The 18,740-nt window shown below is 41.5% G+C and overlaps 1 long non-coding RNA gene across 1 annotated transcript in view; it reads left to right on the plus strand.

Annotated features, from left to right (window-relative positions):
* LOC128144933 (uncharacterized) overlaps positions 1-14,538 on the plus strand; it is a 95,787-nt gene extending 81,249 nt beyond the window's left edge. Inside the window, exon 3 of the long non-coding RNA XR_008236268.1 lies at positions 12,335-14,538. This is a non-coding gene — a long non-coding RNA (uncharacterized LOC128144933). The remainder of the gene's footprint in view (positions 1-12,334) is intronic.
* The last annotated feature ends 4,202 nt before the right edge of the window (positions 14,539-18,740 follow it).

Raw genomic sequence — 18,740 nt, forward strand, 5'->3', positions numbered from 1 at the left:
TTCTAATTCTGTGATTTGCTTCAAACTTAGCTTAGGTATTATTTTACCCACCTCTTGACACAAAGATGTGGCAAGCACAAGTATGTTTAAAATAAATCTCGTCAGAATTCTTCATACTTCCATTGCCACCTTGCATGAATCCACCTCACCAAATAAATTGCTACTCTATGATGCTTCTATCAGACCTAACTGAACAGGATTTAAAAATCTTTAACATGGCTTTATGGTGAGAATATTCATGAATACAAATCCATAGTTTGCTCACACTTAACATAATCCAGGTACACATTCTTCCTGTGCACTCATTTACGGGAAATGTAACACAGATGAAAAACCCATACAGGCTCATGTTTTTTATATTTGACCATCTGTGCTTCTTGCTGCCAAGAAAAGTCCTTTGCCTTTGCTCCTGTCATTTTATTGACACTCTTGGCAGGTGGGTTTTTTATTAGCTTTTTATTATTTTACTTACTTTTAGTCCTTGTCTCCCTCTTTAGGTCCATGGCAGTATTTTAAGAATATGCCCTCTTCGTTCCTGCTGGTTTTTTGCACCTGAGCATCCTGTTTAGTCATTTCGCTTCTCATCTTGACAGCTGCCGACCCCTCTGGCTTTTCTGCTTCCACCTTGTGGCTTGTGAAGACTGCTGCTTTAAACCTGAGCACTCCTCATTTCTCCCCCACCTCCTCTGTGTTAACTTTAGGGATCCGTGCATCCAGCGGCAGGCCCGCTGAAGCCGCGGATCTCCAGGGATCACCCTGCTGCATTAGCAGTCATCTTTGCGTTTGCTCATCGCGAGTGTGCTGCTTACAGCTTGAAGGTGACTCTGCATCCACTGTCCCTGCCAAAGAGGGCAGTAGCCTAGTCGTAGCTAGACCAGCCGACACAAAGAAGGAAAGAAGGACGGGCCAACAACACCTAGAATTGACAGTTGCTTCGGTTTCTGGCTTTGTTGAGGTCTACCTGTGTTTCTGTGAGCACAACACACCTGGAGAACCCAGGGTAAGCCCAGCTCAGCCGGTGACCGCCTCTCCCCAGCAAACGCGCTCCTCATCTTTTCAGCGGGGGCCACTCTTCTCCGAAGGAGGGGTCTCTGGATCTGCCCCGAGCAGCATGGCACGGTCTGCCTCCTGACTGCGCTCCCATTTCAAGGACAGCCGGGGATGCCTGTGAGTGGGCTCGTGTGGGCTGGCTTCGCCGGTGCTCTGCCAGGGGTCAGCCAGGTGTGCTGCTAGGCACGCTCGAGTCCGGCCAAACTGCTCTCGGTAGGGTCAGTACTCACCTGGAAGTGCGGTCCTGAAGGTCAAGCTCTGAGGCACCCCCGGCGCCTTGGTTTTTCATGTGCAAAGTGCTGCTAATTGTGCTCTTCACTTTTCATTTTTATTTCCATACTCCTTTGGCAGGGCACTGTCTTGTACAGGTTAAGATGAGCCTCAAGGCACTCTTAGTGTATTAATAATACTACATGAAGGTGCTGGACGTAAACAGCAAAGGCCTTGGCATTCTTTCAAAGAACAGAAGTTCAGTTCACACAGAAGTTCAGGTACTCACAAAATCATCGTAAAAAAAAATCAACAAAGGTTTCTTTAAAATCATCTTCATTTGTCCAAGCTCTGATCCCATACCTGCCTGTACTGCTTCTTGGCACATCTGTAATCAGAGGGATGTAATAGATAGGTAAACAATTTATCACATCTTTAACGAACTGGACAAAAAAACCCTCAAGATCATGTTCAAAACCAATTTAACAAAAACTCATCAAATAAAATTATTTGCTGTAATTGTGATCCCCTGGATTTTGATTTGTTGCCAGGCAATATTATTTAATGCTCTCAGCAATGAAGAATTTGTATTCCAGTGGCACAAGATATCAGAGCAACATCAAAGCCATTTATAGCCTGTATGGCTGAGTTGCACATGAGGTTTAAGAAAATATTCTGTTTAAACACACTTAGTTGTGGGGTTTTTTTATGTCAAGCATTATCAGGGATAACAAGATTTCATTGGAGGCAGATGACTATCCAGAAACATAATTAATCATGATTATTTATGTCATACCTAATTATCAGGAAATAGCCCCAGGGACACACTTCGGTTATATTTCAGAACCTTCAGACTATAATTACTTTGCTTTGTATTAAATATTCTTTCCATACTCTTGAAGAAGTTTAGAGCATATTTATAAGAAATAAGGTCAAAGGGATAGAAATAAGTAATGTACAATCAAATAATGAAAATATGTGTGTTTGGAGAAGTGCTGAGTTATTATGAGGAAGTATAATAATTTCATTCTCTTCATAATTAGGTAAAAGAAATGGCTTTCTACTGTAGTTTTTAATATGTGAGCACACTAGCATAACAGCAAGGGCCTTAAAACACAGGCCTTTTAAAATTCTGTTAATGTAGTGTAAAATGGATTAAAAGTTGGAAAAAAAATACAATCCCACCTAAGGGTCTGAATTCTCAAAGACTTTTCATTTGTAAATTTTGAAAGCTATTTTTCAGTGAGGACCTTTCATATTCTAAGGAGTTTCATAGCTTCTGGTGTTGCTGTAAAAAATATTTAGATGCATTTCTGGCTTATTATTTATAACACATTGTGTGTAATTAAAGCATTTAATAGGAGTTGTAAAATTAGGTAGGCAATGTACATGAGTATGTATGTGTGTAATTTACATTCCTGGTTGTTAACGATATTGAATACCTTTAAAATGAAGAAAGGATAAGACTGAATATAAGACCTCAAAACATGCACACATTCGTGGACCTAAGCTATAATTTTATTGAAGGGCATACCACACAACAAAGTCATTCCTGTATAAATGAAAACCTGGACATTTATTTTTACAAATAAGGGTTTTTTTCCCTTGTTTTTGTTGATAAAAAAGACAACAACATATTTTCAGCACCGCTATAGCCAGAGGCTGTTTTTGGGAACACGGTTCTTGCATAACAGATTTGCAGAACTATGCTGGAATGCATGTCATTATACCGTCTGGGAAAGTAGGTTGGGGGGGTGGGTTGGCTTTGGGGATGTTTTGGTTTGGGTCGTGCTTAGGAAAGTTATGTATGACCAGGCCCAAAATTCACAGTATATTTGGTTATTTTATTAGCTGACAGAATGTGAGCTTAGAAGTACCCATTCAGTACAGCATTTTGGTGTGTGCTTAACGTTAACGTAAAGTTGGAGTCTACTGACCTCAATTCACATGGTTACTGCTGTGTGTATGGTTAAACACAGTTTGTACCAGCACCAGAAGCCTCAGTACAGCTCTCATTGAACAGACTCATGCTGGCTGCTGGGACTCATGCCCTGGGACTAAACACTTCCATCCAGGTGTCACGTAGCGAGTGCTGAATCTCCTCTTGGTTTTGGCAGGCGTGCTTTAGGATCTGCGTAGTTTCACTCTTTAGGCCTAATCTTACATAGGTCCCATTGACTGTGGAATCATGTTTCGCTAAAGCTCTTTTTGTGACTTCTCCGTGATTTAGTTAACCAAAAGTGAAGTGCCTTGGCAGCCACATCACTGCTGTATTTACTGCCCATGCCCTGGTTTTAATGTCTAGGTATTTCATGACACAGTTTTGAAACCTCTGCAGGGCTTGACTTTACAAAACCCTCATTAAAATGAAATTAGAGGATTATTCTCTTCGTTAAATTATTCAACCTGCTTAAATACTAAGAAAAAATAATAAAGAGGATGTTATTTTAAAATGCTAAAAAGGAATGCCTCATTAAGGTTCAAAGTCAACAATCTCCTCTTAACACTGGGGCAGACAAATAGAGAAATTGTCTAGTATTTAACGTAGAGACAGCCCTCAGATAGAGTCCATTATGGTTTAATGACAGTGCACTGTTTATCTAAACCAGTGATGAAAAACAATGTGTACATTCGAACTGCCACCCTATGTCTTCTGTGAATAATCATATGTGAAATTGAACGTTACCTGGGGGAATATTTCCTTAATAAATGTCTAATTTTTTTCTACCTCCTATCCCGAAAGGTATTTTTCTTCTCTGTTTGCTTCCTAGCCGTAGCTGGACATTTTTTTTTTTTCACCTATTATTTGGTTTACATTACAACAGAAGGCAAAGCGTTGGGGTAATTGAACATTCAGTTAATTAAACCAACTAATATTGAAAGCCAGTGTTATGAATTGACCACTTTCATTTGGCATTTTCCCCCTCTATTGTTATCCACTTCCCTGAGATTTCTGAGCATTAGTGCCTAAGTGGGGCACTGCTTGTTGCTCCTGATGGACAGGAGCAGCCTTCCCTTAATAAAGCACTAAGGTGGAAACAACGATCTAGTGACTTTTTAGAGAATATTAAATGTTTCATTTTAATTTTTTTCTCCCAACCTACCAGCCTCCAAAGGCAACCCCTAGGTAAGACGCAGTGAAGCTTATATATCTGATGTTGGTTCAGCTTACTCTGAGGCCAGCTGAGGCACTTCCCTGAGCAAAATTTCCTGAGGCGGTGAGTGGCTGAGGTGAGAAGCTATCCATCTCCAAAAGGCTTAGGGGAGTACAGCTAGCAGCAGCACATGGGAAATGAGAAAAGAAAAATAAAAAAGAAAGACAATTCTAGAAAAGGGAAAGTGGTCTTCATCTAAGCTAAACACCTATTTTTTTCCAGAAGGAGCAGTCTTGTGTCTGGGTCTAAACACCCTCCCCACCTCCAGTGCCTGATCTAATCCATGGGTTCTGCATAAACTCCTGGGCCAGGCCAGACAAACACCTCAGCTTTCACCACGTCTGCTTTTCCCCAGATTGAAAACTCTGTCTTTCCTAAGCACCCTCCACCGATTTGAAATTTGTGCCGTAGCCACCGGAAAGCTGCAGCTCAGTTCCGGCTGGTGAGGAATGGTGAGCAGGACATCTGCGAGGGAGAGGGGTCTGCCAAGCTGGGATAAAAGGACACTGGAGATCTGAATTTTCTGTAATTTTGACCTGGCATGCAGGAAAAAATGGGAGAGGTCAGAGCTACCTTTCCCAAGGACATAATGGAAGAAGGGGGATTATTATTTTATGCATGGTGCACATGAAATGATCCACAGTAGAAGTTTTTGGTGAGGTAGACATAGAAAGCTTTAAATAAGTCTATCCCTCCAAGAGAAATCCTCAATATTGTTCTAGTGGTGCTGGTAGGAGCCTATGGAACAGCCTCAAGTGTGCACAAATGCACACTGCCTTCCACTGAAGGTTTTGGAAGAAAACAGACACTTTTGTCCCAAGAAGCTTTGTTTGCCTGTATGCGGCATTGTGAAGGCTGTGGCAGCTTCTGCATTATTAGAAGAAATTATCCCTTGACCATTTATTCTTCCCAGTCCTTTCCTTCATCTTCCATTTATTATTTTACTTCTTCTCTATCTCCCAAGGTTTTTTTCTGCAGGAAGAGAGATTTGGCTCATGGCATCCATCCTGCATTATTAGTCTCTGTGGTTGTAAGCCCTGGAGTGTGACTTCGGTGAGGAATCCACTCCAAGCATAAGCTGGGAAAATAATCTAATTTCTTTCTAAAAACTGCAGCCTCAGTAGGGAAAAACCACAAAGCGTTAGCAAATAATCTGCCGTTTCTATACGTATTGTTTCCCGCCTTTTTATTTCACGTTTTCCCAGAGTGGAAGCCCATCTTTTATCTGACAGTTCTCTCCTGCAGTCTTCCCAAGCCACAGCAGAACAGAGGAACTATTTTAAAATTACCATCTATTCGTATTGTTTGAAAACCTATTAAAACACTACATATACAACTCGGAGATATTTTTAAACTCTTCCTGGAACCTATTAGCAATTGCTGAGGCTCAGAAACAATCCAGGTGAAAAATGCTTTTATATGGTACCAAGTTACATATTTTTTACAGCCATATTAGCCACCATAGATAATCTCCTAGTATTTGAATATTAAGTGCACAGTAGACACATCCGTACAGGTATTAAGCTGTACATCCCTCCCAAAGGAGGGAAATAGGGAAGGTTATATAAATGAGCACCTATGTACCATTTTTCTGTTATTCTGCCTTGTCTTAAATTCTTTTAGGATAATCTTATGGAATTAATTAGATTATGATAATGACCTTGGTTTATTTGCATTCATCCATGGAAGTAATGACCTGGAACTCCGGATTCATCCCAGCTACCTTTGGTCATTTGGAACACGTAGGTTCTCTCTGTATTCAGTGTAGCGAGACAGCGAGGTTCAGAAGGTTATGCAGCTCCCCTGTGTCAGAAACCATTGCTGTGGGCCATGTCGTTAGAGGGCCTGAGCACCTCCAGGGTGCCCTAACTTCAGTGTTGTTTATCCCAAAACTGAAGTGTCCACACCTTTATACAGCTGGTTCGCAAGAGAATGGACTATGTGTCTTTTAAAAAAAGCTTAGACCTCTCTGTATGAATCCTCATTTAGTGCGTAGAAGTCCTCTGATCCTGTAGGATTTCTGTGTCATTTTAAAGACATTTCTGTAAGGACTTATTCATACTGATGCACTTTCATACTTGATCATTTTTAGCACTTCTTTCCCCAACACTCCTCTAGTTATCTGACCACTCCAGGCACTTCAATGGTAAAGAGAGAAGGGTAGCAGTAATCTCTACTAATAGCACCTGAATCTTTCTACAGGAAATTAACAGATAATGGGGCCATGAATAATGAAGTCAAAGGCAGCTTTCTCCCTTGTATAGAATTCTAGGATTCTATCCCACTGAAAGTCCAGCCCAGAAGGTAATTAGGGATGACCTCTACATACATGCTACATGTATGCATGTGGAGACAGAGATGACATCCATCAGTACCATGCCTTTTAGTTCAAGGGAATCAGTCAAAAAGCCCATCCTCTGTTTTTCAGTTGATAGCTGACTCAAGCTGACTTGACTGTTCTGCTGAGGTACATGATATTTTCCATCCTTTTTTTTTCTGTAGTGGGGGAAGCTCATTTTATGACATCAAGAATCCTTGGAAATATTTTTTTCATTTTTTAAAATTTAGAAAATGTTAATTTCCATTAAATGTTCATTTAGAAATATTTTTCTGGTTTATATAGAAGGAATAACAATCTTTTATGAAGTTCTCAGGTTGGAATTTCAAAATCCTGGTTTGGGTAAAAGGAAACATTTTGTTAAGTGAAAACTTTTATTTTTTAACTTGTTGATTCACTACAAATTGTCATCAAAATGGCAAGAACAAGCAGCTAGAAGAGTTATCCACCAACTGTTATTGCCAAAAGCTATTTAAAGGCAGGGAAGTGTCTTTACTTCTAAGATGTCTAGACTAGTTTTTCACTTCCTCTCCTTTTTCTTGCCTTCTATACACTCATTAATAGTTGGATATTTTGCTAAAGAACTCCGAATGGGTGGTTTTGTTACTCTTAAATGCAAAGCAGAACCAATCAATAATTCAGTCTGCTATTAAATAGACCTAGACTCTGGGTCGTGTTAACAGTAGAGAAAATGAACAATACAGGATTAACAAGTATTTTGATCTCATTGCTTGTTTAATTCAGCTAAAATACAATAGTATTTTGTAGGATTAAACAGGAATCTTTATTTAAGAAAATACACATCAAAGGGTTGGTCTCTGGTTTTTGCCTTTTTTTTTTAACCTTCTGTCTTTTTTATTTCAAACTCTTTGCAGGTGTCACACTCTTTTTTTCCCATAGCTATTGCATGCATCCATTTTCTGTATTTATTCAGCATTAGCTACAGCAGGTACTCAGGTAGCCAGTGCAATAATTTTGAAGAGGCTCACCAGAACCCACTGAAATCAAGAGAACATCCTCCATTGACCTCAGCAAACATGTTGTTTAGAAGGAAGTTTCAGATGTCAATTGAGCGTTGCGATAAAGTCTTTCAAGTGTAAACTCGGTAGCTGCACATCCCCTTCTCTTTATGTCACTTCATTACATCTCATTGCAAAAGGTCAAAGCAATAGAGAGTGATACATTTCCTTTTATTAGGGAGCAACGGCAAGGAGCTGTTGCTTAGGTTTGGTTTGTCGTGACTGTTACTCTCAATGTCACTGAAACACAGCATGGAAATTAAAACATTGAAAGGAAATATAATAATTGTGAGTTGCTGTCCTTGTCTATTGAATAATGGGATCTTTCCTAGAGGCTGTGTTCCCTGTGGCTGGTGACAAGCTTTGCCTGAATGTGACTGAACCTTAGAAATGTCATTTTTTTCAATCATCTGGGTCTTTATATCTGAGTAATTATGAAATCTCCAGAGCAGGGAACTCTTCAAATCAAACATATGCATCGGAGTAAAATATTAATTCAGCAAACATGACACAAGATAGCACATCAGTCAGTTCGTAACTGGCTCCTTTATAACTCTGCAGTATTCTTTTCCTGATCCGTAAATGTCACTCAAGAACACAGAGTATCTTCCACTTCCTAAAACATAGAAAATTTACATCCCTACATCCAAAAACCTGCTTTTTTATAATTCTATTCCAAACTGCAGCAAAATGCTGAAAATTCAAAATCCTCAATGAAAAGGGGCACTTGCACAAAATTTAATGTTAAGTTAGGCATGGCACTGTTCTTTTTGCTAAAACTGAAGCACTCTGCAGGAATTTGGACCTTTTTATTTTATCTTGTGTTACACTTTTATAACGTATAGTAATATGTAATATATTTTGAAATACAAATTTATTTTGAAACCAAGCATCAAAACATTTATTTCTGGAAAAGCTGAAGCCCTCTACTTTTATTGTGCCAAAAAATGATTTTTTTTTCCAAAATCAAAGCTCTTCTTCAGAACCTGTCAAGCTTAAGGGATCTGTGTATTCCCTCAGGATATTTTCTAGTAGCTCTAGTTTTTTGACTGCTGGGGTCTTTCACAGCAGTTGCCCGTATTCTGATTTGGGTTTTAGATGCTGTCACAGTTTAAATAGAGACTAACAACAAATAATAATCATAAGTGGAAAAAGAAAACAGAAACAAGGAAAGTATGAGTTAGCTTTAGTGTAGGCAGCAGCATGCCTCCAGACTTTCAATTCCCCTGTGGTCAGCACTTAGACTGCTTTTGTACATATATATGTTTTTCCTGAGCTAACAAATATTTCTTCTTCTCCTTAAGGATGAATTTTAGGTGTGAATGAACATGAAGACAGTGTGTGTGAGAGGTCTGACTTCAGGGGTTGCTGATCCCTTCAAAAACATTTTAAAAGCAGCTTAGATAAGTAGAGGTAAAAAAGCTAGGAAAGGAATGTGACACTGGCAGGAGAGAAGGCTTTGGGGCCCTCATCTCAAAAGGAACAGTCAGCTAAAATTCACTATTGAACTAGTGGGGAAAGAATGCTAATGAGAAAGAACAAACAAACCCTGGCTGGTTTGCTAATGTCCTGATTTATGTACTGCATCAGGGCTCTCTTTTTGCTCCCCCTCATCTTTCCAGATCTATTGCTGCAGATGAAGAAGATTTCTATAGAGGAAGTGAGCAGCTGGAATTAACCTTGTGCCCATGAATTAAGCAAGCATTTCACTGAAAAAGGAAAAAAAGATAAAAAAGAGCGAGATAGACCTCTAGAGAGACAAGTGAAACAACATGCTAAGTCAGTCGGTAGACTGTGGTCTTTATTAGCCAGAAACAATGATTATCACTTAGCTGCTGGTACCTGAAATGGAACAAACTAGTCCTCTACGGATCAAAGCACCAAGGGGAGAAAAGCAGCAAGGAAAAGAAATGTTCATATTATCTAGCCGGTTAAAACGCCTGCATTATCTGAACATCTACCTGAAGCTTGAAACTAGCAGCATTACAAAAGTGGGAATAGGATTAGTTTCCCATTTAAAATAGACATAGGTCTTTCTGATTGTGTGTAACTGTTTCTGCAGCCAGCTGACGGGGAACAACCACCACCCGATGAGTACGTCCTGTGTGAGACCACAGCATGACCACGGGGTGCTGCCAGGCAGTGCTGCCTCACGTGGCTACCCGATGCTCTGTCATCGTGCCAACCCCACGAGTATTTCTGAGCTGTAAATTGATTTAAAAACACTCATAATGACCTGCTTGCATCAAATCAATCAAAATTCATTACAGAGGTAATAAGGGTATGTTAGAAACTGTCATAGATTTTCTTAATCACTCCCTTGGATTTCCAGTTCTTTGGTATTCATTTTCAGCTCCCGAGCACATGCCAATATCTGGGTAAAGTGAATGAGTAGAGGTGTGTCATGAAAAGGCACAAAAATATTTCACACTGACTATTCAAGAGGCTGCTTCTAGATTAAAAAACGGCTGGCTGAAAACAGACTACATTGTGTTATGCTACATATGAATACATATTTAAATGGCCTAGAAAGCCACGCTAAAAGAACATGTATACAGGTGCCTCTGAAAGCGTGCTGATGCCGGGGAGTGCTGACCTGACCTCAGCACATGGTCCCTGCCCATGGAGCATTTACTAATATTGACATAGCAATGCTCCTATCTTCCTAGTGTTTTTCCCGAACCTGGTGATACTGCTGCTTTCAGCTCTACCCAAGTCAGCAGGAAAAAAAACATTCAGGAGCTTATCCCACTTCTTTCTTTGAATCCAGCTTGGGTCACCTTTCCTTATTGTTTGTGCCTGTTGCCAGCAAGCTGTCCAACTTTGCTGAGGTCCCAATGCTCACAGGGCCAAGAAAAGCTATGCTTTTCTTTTTGGCCCAACGCTGAGCTCCTTTTACTAGACTGAGCTGTTACTGGATGCTAGCAGTAGCATAAGAAAGCTGGAATTGAGAAAAGCATTCTAGAAATTGGGAGTGAGTTTGGGAAGGCACTCAAAAATATGGAGGAACATGAATACAGAAAAGGACAAGAGGCAGGGAAGAGTTTAGGGAAGAGAGGAGTGTATAGGAATGAGCAAAGAAATCTATATGTGTTTGAGGAGTGTAGAGCTACATGTCTTCCTGAGAAAAACAAGAGAGTGCTTGTATGTGTCCAAAGATCAGAACTGCATGGAGAGAGCTGGAGAAGGTTTGCGTGGCCGAGGATGGGAGGCTGAGGAAGGACAGCCGGACAAAGCAGCAGAGAGAAGCTGAGTTCCTGGCTCTCTTATAGGCTCTTGGCATGGCCCAAGACACACTGTTTAGTCTTCTCATGACTTTTCCAATTCTGATGTCCCTATTTTGTGGAGTTGTTGGGTCAAGAAATACTCATCCAAGATTATGAGGACTTCGATGATAAGACTCATATACATAGCAACATAGGTAAGACCTGTCTATCTGCATGTTCCTATAGCATCTCTTCAGTATGTATCTCCGGGCAGGAGCAGGACACAGAGGCCCATGTGCCTCATGTCTTGGCTAACAGATCTGGAGCATGTAGCCCAGGCAGCAGTCTCAGATGGTCAGAATAGAAATCTCCAATTCTGAGGATCTAACCTGGGTCTGGAATTCCAATAGCAGAGGACAGGGTAGTTCATCTCTGTTTCTATTTGTAGACAGAGGGGAAAAAGATACGAGTCTGAGTATGTACGGGTCAGGTACATGCATGAATAAATTCGGTGGAAAGGGAGTCTGCAATTGTGAACAGATTCTGGGACAAGGCAGTAATGCTCCTAGGAGAGGTTTAGAGATGAAAAGGCTGCCAAGAGAGGAGAGTGTGTCTGATGAGAGGCTGGAATCAGCTTTTTTTGTGGCTATGGAAAGGGATTATGTGAGAATTTTGGTGATAGAGGAGATAGGGTAAGAGAGAAGATGGAGTGGGGCAGAGAGGGAGCGAGCACAGAGCACCACAAAATGCGAAGCATGAAAGCAAGAAAAGAGCTCTATAAAAGGAGGGAGAAAAAGTGCTGAAAAACACAAGGAAGAAAGAAAGGAAAATGGCAAGATAGGACAAGAAAGAAGAAGAACAAAGGGCAACCACTTCTGCACTGGGTAGAAAAAAATGACCTTAAAAAAAATTAATTAAGAAGGTATCTGGAAAGATAAAAGATGACAGAGAAAAAAAGAACAGAACAGAGTGAAATAGCAAAGAGAAAGAGGGAGACAAAGTACATGTAAACGAAGTTTTTAATTAGCGCAAAGGATAGAGATGTCTACAGAAAAAGAAAAAAAAAGCATATGGATGAAATACCAGAGACACTCATTTATGTAGGTCCCTTCAGGCTCAGGGTTTTATGCCTCTTTTTCACTACCGATGTTTTAAAGTTGAACACAGTTCTCCCCTCTTGGTCTTTCTGGCTCTTTTCCCCCCCCGTGACTGTGTATATCATTGCTCCAGTAACACAGAATGATGTAATACAAATTTTCCATGTTTATATTTATATCTTTGCTCATTTTTTATCATTGTTTTCTACTGACACTGATTCCCTTGTTAAAACAGTCTTTTTATCTGTACTGACTGCAGGTTTCTGGATGACAACTTCTCATCTATCCGGGGAATTTTTTGGTAGAACTGTTGGCACCCAGTCACTGTGCATTTGCTCTGCAGCTCTCAGCACCACTTACCATGCGTCCCTCTCAAGGAATGACATGTCTTTCTAAGGAAACAGTGGTGGTGAACACTTATTCAGGCTACATTTGCCATGAGTTTGTTCATGGACAATATGTTTTATGAATACTGTTGCAGTTTATTTTTCACACAGATGACTCCTATGAATTAGCTTTTGTCAGACAGACACAGAGTCATCAGTTCCCATTCCAGTCCCTGACACTAGCACAATCTGTGGGTTTGAACTCTTCATTAAAGAAATTGGATTATGAAACACAAGTCTCAGAAACAGGTTTAGTAAATGGTGGTAAAATATAATGAAAATCTGAAAGCCCTGATAACTTTTTTTTTACTGTTTTGAAAAGCTTGACATGCTGTTTTGTATTGTAACTTCCTCCAATTCCCTGTTCTTGTTAGGGAAGCTAATGTAATGGGGGAGGCAGAAAGGTGGATAATAGTCCTGCCTTCAGCATCTGGACGGCAGCATGGATTTGAGCATAGCTTTAAAAGGCAACCACAGGCTTGCTGTATGGTTTTATGTTATGCTTTTGCAGGCTCTGAATGAATTTGATATGCACCATGAAAAATTTCTAAAGTAAACTTTGCATGGAAGGGGTATAATGTAGGGACCATTTGCCCCATCTCATTAAACCAAATGGTAACCTTGGGATTGTAACCGTGTGAATTTTACATGTTGTGACTGAAGGGATGACCCCAGAATGGGCACGTGCACTTGACAAACGTCAGTCTAGCTAACACAGGAGCAAACAGCAGTGGAGATGTGGTAGACTAGACCTCCGTACCAAATGGGTGCTGGAAACTTTGTCCAGCTCATAGCAAAGCACATGTCACCTTGTCTTCACTGCATGGGTCCTGTAGGTGATTACACATGGGGGAGAAGCTGTAACTAGCTGTAAATAAGAGAGGATGTGTGAGTGGCCTGGCCATTTCCAGGGTGCGTTTTCCCCTCACCCTCAGAGGCAGTGAAATGACATTAACCTGAAGCACATGTCATGCAGAGCAGGCCCTGCTTCTGCCTGGGCACTCTACCTCTGAAAGTATGATGGGAAGAAACAGCCAAGACTTGAATTTTCGAAGGCATGCAAGAAACCGGGCACCCAGCTTCCATCAGGTTTTAACAAAAATGAGGCACCTTAGGCTTCAGTTGTGAGAAATGTTGAGCTTATGCCAAATCCATGGTCTTCACTCAGGGCAGAAAGTTCTGCTCACTTGGCAGGATCACGCAGGATCTCCCATAGGAAGATCTCGGCTGTAAGACCTTCTGTCACTGCCAGCAACCCTCACATGTTGGTTTTTTATGAGATGCTGGAGTTTTCTTCTGTACAGGCTCAACACCTAAGCTATGCCCCCCAAACCAAGAGGAAGGAGCCCCTGGACTGCAGTGAGCTGTGGACAAAGCTTGCAAGGAGTGATGTCTTCTGAATGAAGGAAGAGGACCGTGGGGTTGGAGAGCAGATGGAAAGGAAAGGGAAACCTCCACCAGCCAGCTCACGGTTCAGGTTTTGAAGCATTATCAACCAAAAGAAAAGCCTGGGAACACAATCTTCCATCAAAGCTCTCCTGCAGAAACACAGTTTCAGGCCTCCTTGTCAAACCACAGTAGATGGTCGGCATGTTTGGAAGGATATAATTTCTTTCTCTACTAGTAGACTTGTTCTGTATGGGACTGGTGAGGGAGGGGGGGGAAAAATGAGTGTGTTAAAACCTGTAGCGGATGGATGCTCTTTCTGTTTAGGGTTTAGCTACTGACTGTACTAGGTACTGTTGGATTTGCAAAGAAATACGGATTTGCTTATCATCACCACAGGTAAGATGACATATGAAAGCTACTTGAAGACTGTGAAGGTCTGTAAAGGTAGCTATGCATGTCACACAGACAATATCCTTATGTGGCTGTGTGTACATCCCATTAAGTTAAAGGAATAACTATTTTCCTGTTTCCAGTCTTCTAACTATGTAATTATATTTCTGTATAAAGGGAACAGTAGGTAAAGGGAAAAATAAGTACGGTTGTTTTTACATACACATGTACACATATATGTGTGTGTGTGTGTTTGTATATGTATAAATATAAAGAGTTCTACTACAATAAAGCCAGCCTGGCCACACTGTTTGTCTGCCTCTGGGAGATTTTGTATTAAGCCTTGTGTTCTTACCAGCCTCACAATGATCTCAGATAAGCAAACTGCACCTTTGTGAACAGAACAGAAGAAAATCTATTGTTCTGATGTTTATCTATTTGCATATTTAGAAAGAAGTGTGATCTCATTCTCCATTCATTGCCCTGTTTTATTCTTCAGTTTACCTCTGAATACATTTTCTTTGACCATCTCTCTGACACAGCTACTTAAAGAAATTTTAATGAGTGGAAACCCACTGGTTATTATTAAAGCTGTTTAAGCAATGCAAGGTTTCATTTTCTTGTGTAGGCTCCTCTTATACTTAATTGTAATGATCTCATTCCCTAAAGTGTCTGTGCTTCCATTATTAACTCCTATTAATAACTTGTATTAATAATACCCCATACAAGTCCCAGTCTGTGCTGAAACACTGCAAACCAAACCTCAGACAGGGAGGAAACAGTCTCCATGTTTTGTTTTAAAAGGAAGCAGAAATATTCCACTTAAAAGCAAAGCCAAATACAATATTGCACTAGATTCTCCATTATGCTGATACCTTACTCTTCTTGTCCTACCAAGAAGCACTAAACATGTCCTGAATAAACACTGGACAGGTCCTACCTTGAAAGGTTGAGATACCTGTGGCACGAATTGGGAGTTAAGGTCAGACTGCCCTTGTGCAGTGCGATGCCAAAGCTGAAACCCTGACTCTGGTATCTTCAGTTGGAAAAAACTGTAAGTCTGCCCTGAATTTCTCGAAGACCGCTACAGAGCAGAACGAGCTCATAGAGGTGCAATACATAAACAGCAATGATGCTATAAGCGTCTGAATCAAGCTGTCACTGCCACACCACTGTAGACAGAAGCACTGGTGCAGCAAGAGGCATCACTGAGTCGTCACCCACCTCACTGCAGCTGATGTAAAAATACCTATTACTGCATATAGGAACCACACTATGGTGTCACCTATGTAGTCCTCGTGCAGGGGGAGCAAAAGAGGGGAGGGGAAGAGGGAAAGAAGGAAGAAGCATGGAAGCAGCCACAGACTCACTGCCTTAAGCCTCCATCCAGGCGTGCCTGGCTGGGCAGAGAGGCCAGGCAGAGCTTGCACCACGGGCACGAAAAGGACTGCTGGGCTTCATCCTGCAGCCCCTGAGCTCCCAGTGCCTCAGGGCAGCCTGGCCAGGGGTGGAGACTGGGGCAGGAGAGAGGGATTGAAGTCAAGCGTCCAGGGGACACAGTAGCAGGAGGAAAGCTGTGCTTAAAATCCTCCTGGAGTGTGTGGTCTAAGTCTTTTGCTTTACTACGACATAAATAATTCTGTTTATCATTGTTTCTAAAGTTAATATTTTACTCTTTGTCCCTATAGTAATTTTTCAGTTCTAAATACGTAGGCCGACCACTTCAGCGTGTTGCCTTTTTTGTAGGGCACTTGGTAGTGCCTAATTTTCCCATGCTTCTTGTGAGGACTTGAGCCTGCATCTTAATGAATTTTAAGCAGCACCTTCTAGACACCTGAGCCTTTCCGCATCGCTGCTGGTGACGCCGGGCAGAGAGAAGCAGGGACTGATCCCACGCAGAATTATTGTGGAGGAGCTGAGCCCTTGTAACACCGAAAGCTGAGCTGATGCCTCTCGCCAGGGAAGGGTCTCCCTGCCATGTCTTGGGGAGCCTGGCTGGACGTGTCCTGCGGGATGTCTTATCAGCACAGTGCCTCTGCTTCCACTTCTGGCAGCACACAGCGAGGGCAGGGATGAGCAAAATGCTGGAGTCTGTGCCTGGTGCAGAGATGATCCTCTTGGCTCTCCTATAAATATTTCATTTGAACCAAGTTCAGGGCTCAGTCAGACTGGCTCCAGAGCCCCTGAACACAGCCTGCATGAGTGAGACGACAAACTCAGCTCAGCTCAGCTCCGCTCTGCTCATCCCTCCCATGTAAGCCATCACTTGCTACCCCAGCCCTTTGGGAATGGGGAATATGCATGCAAGGGAGTACTTGCCAGCTTTGGTGGTGCCCCTAAATAAGGCAGTTCCTTCTATTTTATCAGCTCTTGCTTCTCCGGCTAGGTCTTTTTCCCCTCCCCTACAGCTTTTCTAGTTTGCTTCCACTTGTGGCTTTAATAAGAAATGAGTCTGAGGGAGGCAGAAGCAAGAATGATTGCACAGAAGGGATATCAGGTGTCTGAACTCTCCCTGTGTAGATAAGTACTTCTTAGTAGATATAGTAAAAAATGTTTGGTGGAAGCAGCTTTTTGTTAGATAGTATCAGCTTGTTGTAACTGGGACATTTTGCAGGAAATATTGATTATAATGATATTTCATTTTGAACAAAATGGAAAGTAATGAGGCGACCTCCTCACTTTCTGTAATGCAGTGTTTTGAAAAGACTGAAGCTGATCAGACTGGAACCCCTCGGCTCCATTTTGGAGTGGCTTTCACTGCAAATTTTGTTTTTAAATGAAAGATTATAAACGACAAATGTCAAAATAGTAACATTTTAATTAAAAACATTTGTAGGGCAAGTTCTGAAAATGAACATTCTGTTCTGATCTAATATGGAAAGATTCAAAATCCTGGGCCATCTCTGAGACAGAAATTCTGCCTCCTGCATAGCTCTGATAATATCCAGAGCTCAAGTGGTGCATTGATCCTGGATTCCTTGACCAGTAAAACTGCTTTTGTGTATATGTGTGTGTGTGTTTTCTGCAGATGGCTTCCATCCCTCTTTATCATAGCAGTTCCCAATATCAGCCAAAAATATCTGCACAAAAGCCTCTGTTATGTCTCCGGGCTTGAATACTGGCCAATGTTACATATATGGAGAATAGTAACTCAGTATCTTGAATGGCTGTCTCTTGCATTATACTGACATAGCCTGAGCTGGATAAAATGCAGTGTGTAAACTGAAATTGAATGAGCCATAAAGACTTAAATTATTCATTTGGGAAGTATGTTCTGAGTGTCACCGAAACCCTAGAGATCAGGGGAAAATAAATAAAAGCATTTTCTCTTTTGTTATTGGCTTGTATCTTTGCTTACTGAACCCTGTGCTGGGCAGCCAGAAAGGTCCTGCAAGGGGCGGAGGACTTGAAATTTCCATTATGCTCTTGCCCTGTGGCAGCATTCGGTATAGGTGAAGTGCCTTCTAAAAGCAGCCTCTGCACAGGGCACGCAAAATTTGCAGCAGCTTGAAAGCTACACGGCTTTGCCTCTCATTACTGAAGAAATAAAGCTTCCTTTTAGAATTTGCCACAACAATAGGGGTTCCAGATGCAGTTTTCTATTACAGACCAGCAACAACAAAGCTATGTATTTTCTAGAAGTAAGTGCCATTTTCCATTCCAATAACCCTATGTAATGCTATGGCTCTACATGTTCCTTATTTTAGGATTAATATATCTGACAGGAAGACTGCTTGTTCAGATCCCCTACAACGCAAGGAAAGAAGGGTGCTGATTTTTAGAATAAGTTGTCAATTGAAGTACTTAGACTACTCTAAAGTATACGTATTAGTATTTTTAAAAAATCGCTATCTAGTAGTCACCATTTAATTTCCATTGCCTGTAGTTCATGGAGCGGGAGAATATACAGCTTGAGAAAACAAAGCTGAAACCATCTACTCATTATTCTACTGATAATGGAATTATTATTATTATTATTATTATTATTATTATTTACTGGTTCTAATTCTATTTACTGCCTTTCCTTACAACACAAACAGGTTTCCCATGGCATATATCTCAATAGTCTCTGCTAAGCCCTGCAGGACTGTTCCTGCCCGGCGCTGGGAGGTGGGCTGCTCACAGGGACAGCGCAGCTTGGTCAACACAAACCTTTCCCAAATGGCTGGGCACCTTCACGCCGCAGGATCTGGCTGTATATTGGGGGTCCCCAGACCTCCAAAGCTGTCCTCGCAGCTCAAACAGGTTCTCCTTGCTGCAGCCCAGGCAGTGGGATATGGCTAGCAAAAGGGTTGTCAGGGCTCAATCATTGCATTGGTGCATTAGTAAGGACTGTAAATTAAAGCAAACTCTATGTGGTATTTGGAGCGTGTGCAGGCTCCAGTTGGGAGATTCTCCCCCATCTCGTTCAGCTGGGCTCGAGGCACCCCTGGTCATGCAAAGGACTGCAGAGTTTAAAGCATTTTCACACCTCTGGGGTATGTTTGGAAGAGGACGGTC

Source organism: Harpia harpyja, chromosome 8 (genome assembly GCF_026419915.1).
Source record: "Harpia harpyja isolate bHarHar1 chromosome 8, bHarHar1 primary haplotype, whole genome shotgun sequence".
NCBI classification, from domain to species: domain Eukaryota; kingdom Metazoa; phylum Chordata; class Aves; order Accipitriformes; family Accipitridae; genus Harpia; species Harpia harpyja.